General features: G+C 35.5%; 1 non-coding gene across 1 annotated transcript; it reads left to right on the top strand.

The window, feature by feature from the left end:
• Window positions 1–5,733: 5,733 nt before the first annotated feature.
• On the top strand, window positions 5,734–5,897 carry LOC142437943 (U1 spliceosomal RNA). Its single transcript, XR_012782441.1, has one exon. It is a non-coding gene; the product is annotated as a U1 spliceosomal RNA (small nuclear RNA).
• The last annotated feature ends 200 nt before the right edge of the window (window positions 5,898–6,097 follow it).

The raw sequence follows: 6,097 nt of genomic DNA, 5'->3' as shown, positions 1-6,097 counted from the left end.
TTATTGCATGGGCATTGCAGTCACATTGCACTTACTGTCCTCATTTCTACCTCTGACCTCTATGTTACTTTTTATTGCATTGAAGTAGCCAAAGTGTTTCCTTCAAATCATTTTTGATTATTTACTTCAGTTCTCAAAGCTCATTGTGGCAAAAATCTTTAGAATCACACAGAATCCTTCCATTAACCCTTCCCTATCAAAATTTTTCTGATCACATATCTTTTCAACCATTTTCTCTCGTAGTTCCCTGCTACTCAACTTTCTAATTATTGAATTGGAGACTTTATTCTTAAGGTATTTCCACTTGCAATTTTTTCATCCCAAACTGTCTTCCCCTATATATCTGAAGTTTATTTTTTCAGCTCCATAAACTCAAATGCCCCTTAATCACATGCCCCTTAATATTTATTACTAAGTATAAAATAATCATCTTGAATGATCTGATTTTTTTTCCCTTTAGAACACTACAATCTCCTCATGCAACAAGCAGTACAGCTTTTGGATGATGCTGTGATTGCTGTTAGGTGCAGCCTGGTCGGTCTGACTCACAGTTAACCCTGTGTACAACAGAGCACAATGATGCCAGATCACGTGCCAGCCGCACAATTGCTGCTAATTTTGAGCCCCTACTAGTGAAGGCACTCTGCCAATCAATCATATTAATTGCTCGGTTTTGTTGACTGCATAATATGCTTCTCCAGATACTGGCCCTTCCTGAGAACTTGCCTGAAGTAAGTGAGATAAGTCACACCACCTGCCCTTCCGGAAGCATTCTGGCTGTCGCTCTCCTAAGATAGGCACCACCTGTCCTTCCGGAAGCATTCTGGCTGTAGCTCTCCTAAGATAGGTTTGTTCATTCTTCTGGTATCCTAGGGTATGCTTAATATTCTTCACCAACACTGTAATTTAAAGATATTGATGGATTTTTAAAATCTCTTCTGAGCGCATAAATTATAGTTTATTTTAATTTTTTGTCCAGTGCCTAGGCAAGATCAGGCATGATATAGATTCCAAATAATTACTTACTGAAATAATAAATGAATAATTTAAAATAGATATATTTATAGCTTATTCATATGTATTTATATATACCATCTATTTATAAACCATGTCACCTTAGAAATCAGTAGTATTTATTGTACAAAAATTATTTCAACTTCAGTTTTTAAAATAAGCATACAATTTACGGTTATAGATGACAAATAACTCACATAATGTTGCTTAAATGAAATGAATTGCTATTAAGAAATTTTTTACTTTAATAATTCTGGTCTTGTGATAGCAAAATATTTTACCGACATGAACCTTAGTTTTACTTAGTTTTTACAAAGGATTATTAATTAGATTATAATCTATTCAGCTTCGTTGAACAGAAAAATAAATCATCATGTGAGTAACAAGAAGGCAGCACTCTACCATTGGCATTTCTTCTTTTGCCTTAACTGCACCTCGAACTCTCAAGTACAAATTTGCTATAAGTTTGACTTTACTCCAAATAATATAGCTCTGTTTCTGCAGGAAACTTGTTCTGCAGTACAAGTTGAAATGTATAAATTTCTGAATTTCTTGCAAAAGTCATGTAGGAAGATAAAGGAGAATGAGAGCAAATCCTCACTTTATTTCTGTTATTATCCTTTGAAGTAACAACTTAACCAATCTCCAGGGTTAAAATCAAGAGTACTATAAACAACACAGGACTCAAGCATTATCAGAAAAGGAAAGAGGAAGCAGGGTGATTACCCTCAGACCGCGACATATTCCAGGACACATGCTGGAGAGAGCAGCTGTCACCAATGGGTCAGAATCAGGACAAGTGTAATCTGAGTGTTTATGTAAATGGCATGTAGAGGAGGTGTTTAAATTACATTCAATAACAAATTACAAAATTCGATTTCTAGAGTATTTTAAGTTTAATCAGATTGTTTAATTTAATCAATCTCCAATCTTACTAAGACAATAATTTAGTAACAAATGTGAACATCAGAATAAAGACCAGTCATTCTTTTTTCTAAAAACAGAATTTCAAAAAGGGTAAAATAATGACATAGTTCACCAAAAGTTCTTCCATAAATCAAGTTCAATGTCACATATGTTTCTTTTCAAATGAGTATTTTAACCTGACAGAAACTGAAATGACTGTGATAGTACCCAGTGTGCTTTTGTGCTTTCTCTTCCTGTAAATATTAACAGCCATGGAAGCGCTAAGGAACAGTTGTGTGCTGTCATAAAGGTTGTTTTGAGTTGGAATCAACTCATCAGCAGTGGGTAATATGACTTTAACATAATAATACAAAGTTTCCTTTTGGAAGCAGAAGTTAAACTTTTCAAACATCTGGAGACGAGAAATCAGAAATCTGGGTGTAGCTCGAGGTCTAGATCATTGTTTGTAGACCTTAGACTCTGATCTCCACCAGTGTAGGTTACTATTTGTTTTTGTGACTCAAATCTGATGAGGTTTATGGTACAACCTCATAAATAGAGAAAAACCTGAATTTCCAAGCAGGGTAATATTTACAGATAATAAACCCCAAATCAAGCCCATTTCTATTGAGTCCCAGCTGGCTCCTGATAGCTGTATGTTACATAGCAGAACTGCTCCATAGGGGCTGAATGGTTTTCTGGGTATTAAAACGATCACATGCTTTATCTCACTTTTTAGTTATTTTCTAATGTTCAGGTGAAACGTTAAATCAGTCACATTCTATTTTTGTCAGAGCAGAAGTTACTTTTAATACCTTGATAACACAAATATTAAAAATTATCAAATAAATTAATAATTTAAATATTTAAAATTTAAATATTGAAAGGTAAGTAAATTTAAATATTATTTGTTAGTACTTTCTTGAAGGAAAATGTGTGTTCTTAATAAAATTAAACACATTGTAGTATACAATAGAATGCAAGTGTGGTCATTACATAATCTGGTGTCAATTTGGGACTTGAGAGGATTAAGAGTGAAGGGGTGGAGTCTAGTCTGTCAATTGGATCATAGCCAATGTGAGCTCAGTGTGGGCACAACCTTCTCCTGAGGATTCTGGTAATTCCAGTGTTCACTCCTTAAAGGTGGGAGACAGACTCTCTCATGGCTCACTCCCTTGGAGACTCTCTTCTGACAAGACACATGGCACAACACTGAGAGATCCCTAACAGCACTGAGGTGCTTCTACTGCCACTGGATCCACGAAGCTTTGCACCCACTGGCCTGTGATTGTCCTGCATTTGGTGTCATTGCATGTGTTTCATGAGTCTGAAGAGGACTTTATAGATTGGTATTGCACATATGGGCTAATATTAGATTTATGGACTTGAATTGGACTGGGCAGTATTTAATTGCTCTTGTACATAAAGCTCTTCCCTATGCACATATGAGTGCCCATGTATTTCTCTTGTGTGCCCAGACTAACACAGCAAGCAGGAGGACTATGCAGACTAGTTCTACGTTTAAAGTCTGGATTTTTCTGGAAAACACTTATTTATTTATTTATTAGTGTAAAATCCTCTAACTGAATGTGACAAAGTAGAGAATGAGGTAGTAAAATACTGTGATAGGTAAGTTTATTGTGCCAACCTTACTAATGAACACATGTGAGATTAATTGAAGGGTAGAGAGATAAATGGTGCAGTGAGCCTCACCTTTCTTATGTATTTTTATTTGATGACCAGATCAGTGTACTGCTGCCACAACTTGTTCTCTGCCTCAATTTGTTAGCTACACTACCTGTGGGACACCTAAACTATAGACTGTGTCGCTGTACATTTAGGCTCCTTTGAGACCTGCTTTGCCACGCTACTGGAATGTACATCTCTTGAACTGGGGACTCTGGGATCCAGTCATCTGGCTGACTATTGGTGACCTGCTGTGCTGTTTGCTGCCTGTGCCCTGACAGCCTGAATTGCTCTCCAGAGGACTACCGGGTGGCCCTCAAGACTTGAATGATTGCCATGTCTCACAACTGTCTCATGGGAGTGAGTTGCTCTGAGCCATTTGTACTGCTTTATAGATTAAGTAATTTTATTTTATATTAATATAAAATAATTGGTGTCTTGGTTTTGTTTCTCTGGAGAACCCTGTCTAGCATAAATACCAACATTAATATTTATTTAGATAATAAAACCTTATATCTAACATGACTTTCAGGGAATCTGTATCTCTTAGTCCCTAGTCTCAATATATATCGCACATTTTGCACAAAAATATCTTATGCAATAATTTAATGCACTACCTAATGACATTCAGAAATGAGTAATATATTAATATACATTTACTTTATTCATAAATAATAATATTAGAATGAAAGGTGATATAAAAGAGAACAGAAGATCAAACAAGTGGGGAAAAAGACATAAAAATAGTGAAATTTGTATCTTGTGTTTAGATGTCTTTGAGTTGGTTCTTTTCAGAACAGAATAAAACACTGCAATCCAATATGCAAGGCTGAGTCAGTGTTGCAGCCAGTGTACTGGTCTATCTTTCTCAGGGTCTTACTCGTGTTCCTGTTGTTTTGCTTTACCAAGAATGACACTATTCTTCTAAGACTAGTTCCTTCAGTCAACATGTCCAAAGTATATTAGACACAGACTTGCTATCTGCATTTTAAAGGAGCATTCTGTATGAATTACTTTCAAGACAGATTTGTTCATTCTGACAGCTCATGGCACAGTCTATCCCATATTTTTTGTCCATAATTCAAATGTATATTTTAAAGGCATGAATTCTTCTCTGAACTTCCTTAGACATTGTTGAGATTTTGCAAGGCAACTAAAACAAAAACAAAACAAAAAAAAACCCACCATGATTTGTGTCAGACACATTTTAGTCCTCAAAGTAAAAAAATACTTTTGAACACTTTATATAGCTGTTCTTCCAATTTTCCCAGTGTAACACTGCAATACTTCATTTAACTTCTAGTCTGTTATTTTCATAGGTGTTTATTGTGGAAACCAAGAAAATCCTTCACAAATTCAAACTCCATTCATCATAATGTTGATTGTTCCAGTAGTGAGACTTTTGTTTCTGTATGTTCTTGTATATAATTCATATTGGACACTGTAGTCTGCTTTCCATTGGTAAATGCTTCACATCAACTTCATGTCCAATAAGAAAAGGTGTATCGTCTGAATATCACAAAGGTTTAATAAATATTCCTTCAATCCTAATGTTGAGTTATTCATTACATAATCTAGCTCTTATTGTTGTTGTTGCTCAGCATACAGAGTGAATAAATATGATCACCTTTCCTGGCTTTAAACTACATATTATCCTCTAGTTCTGTTCCAGTGACCATGACTGCCTCTTAGCCTATGTACAATTTCCAAAAAGGGACAATTAGGTGTTCTACAGACATTTTTAAAAAATGTCCACAATTTTTAATAATCCACACAGATATCTTATATAGTCAATAAAATACAGGTGGTTCACTGCTTTTAATGAAGACCCATCTGAAATTAATAATGATGTCCTGAATTGTATATCCTCTTTTGAAAACTTGGAATTACTGTCAGTTCCCTGTCAATGTACTATTATAGCCATTTTTAAATCATCTTCAGCAAAATTTAATTGTGTGTGGTATTACCTGTGTTCGGTGATATTCTTATTCTGTTTGATTATCTTTCTTTTAAATGGACACACCTATGAATCACTTTGTTGGTTGGCCATGTAGCTGACTTACAATTCTCTTGGCAAAGAAAAGTAGGCACTCCTGGTTTTGCATTGCTTTTAAAAAAATCTTAATTATACTTACCTGGCAGGGGAGATACCATGATCATGAAGATGGTTTTTCCAGGGCGAGGCTTATCCATTACACTCCGGATGTGCAGACCCCTGCGATTTCCTCAAATGTGGGAAACTCGACTGCATAATTTGTGGTAGTGGGGGACTGCGTTTGTGTTCTCACCTATAAAAAAATCTTAATTGACATTTTCATTTATTCTTGAGCCTTGCTTTTCAACAGTGACTTCAGTTCAGCTTGGACTTCAATACCGTAGGTTCTCAGCCATATGATACCTCCTGAAATTGGTGGATATCAGCCACCTTTTTGGGGGATAGTGGGTCTGCATTTCTTTCACCTTCTTTTAATGCTTTCTGAGCTGTTCAAAT

This window comes from Tenrec ecaudatus, chromosome 1 (assembly GCF_050624435.1).
Source record: "Tenrec ecaudatus isolate mTenEca1 chromosome 1, mTenEca1.hap1, whole genome shotgun sequence".
In the NCBI taxonomy this organism is placed as follows: Eukaryota; Metazoa; Chordata; class Mammalia; order Afrosoricida; family Tenrecidae; genus Tenrec; species Tenrec ecaudatus.
Note: the sequence above shows the minus strand (reverse complement) of the source record. Positions and strands in the feature narration are given on the sequence as shown.